The following is a 982-nucleotide window of genomic DNA, read 5'->3' on the forward strand; positions in this document are numbered from 1 at the left end:
ATTTTCACAAAAAGCTTCATTGTTAGCAACAGCATAAACATTAGCTACAGAGTTAGGAGTAGCAGTAAGATTATCTAATTTTTGACAAATAGATGTTAATTGAGCTTGCAAAAAGGATACGGAATCGACATTATGTTTTCCTTTATTTGCAAACCCTCTCGGATTCCCGTATTGGGAATTGTGTATTGCCATATCTTCGATAACCTGTCCGGCGTCGTCCACATTTAAATTCATGAATCTCCCACTAGCTGCAGAATCTAGAACTGATCTAGATGAATTTCCAAGTCCATTGTAGAAAGCTTGGATCAATTGTCATTGTGCTAGATTGTGATGGGGACATTCTCTCTGTAGATCCTTGAACCTCTCCCAAGCCTCATATAAAGTTTCATTGGCCTCTTGAGCGAAGTTCTGAATAGCACTCCTTAGTACAGCTGTTCTCTCTGTAGGGTAATATTTATTATAGAAATTCAAGGCAAGAGTTTCCCATTCAGTAATACCAAGTGCAGTTCTATTCAAACCATTAAACCATAATTTAGCTTTGCCACATAATGAAAAGGGAAAAAGAATCTCCCTGATTTGGTCCTGCATGACCCCGGCTTGTCTAATGATGTTACAATATTGGCAGAAATCTGCAATGTGAAGATTAGGATCTTCACCCTTAGCTCCACTAAATTGCTTCCGCTCTATCATAGTGATAAATTGGGGCTTAATTTCAAATTGAACTCCATCAAGAGTCGAAGTGGGAGTAAGGTGCGGAAAATCTGTGAGCTTCGGCTGCGAGTAGTTACTGAGCTTCTTTTGGGCCGTCATCTCTGATTCTGAATCTGAAGGAATTTCTGTGTCGCTAGAATCAAAGGGAGGGTCTCTTCGATTGTCAGAATTTGTCTATAAAGATTCCTTTGCCTAAGAAACGAGCGCTCGATCTCAGGATCGAATAGGATGTAACCTGATCTGGAACACCTGGGAATAAACAAGGAACTAA

The 982-nt window shown here is 39.8% G+C and overlaps 1 non-coding gene across 1 annotated transcript; it reads left to right on the forward strand.

The window, feature by feature from the left end:
- Nucleotides 1-322: 322 nt before the first annotated feature.
- LOC145557001 (small nucleolar RNA R71) lies at nucleotides 323-429 on the forward strand. Its single transcript, XR_014092085.1, has one exon. It is a non-coding gene; the product is annotated as a small nucleolar RNA R71 (small nucleolar RNA).
- Nucleotides 430-982: the final 553 nt, after the last annotated feature.

The sequence above is a fragment of the Chenopodium album genome, chromosome 8 (assembly GCF_948465745.1).
Source record: "Chenopodium album chromosome 8, dcCheAlbu1.1, whole genome shotgun sequence".
NCBI lineage: Eukaryota > Viridiplantae > Streptophyta > Magnoliopsida > Caryophyllales > Amaranthaceae > Chenopodium > Chenopodium album.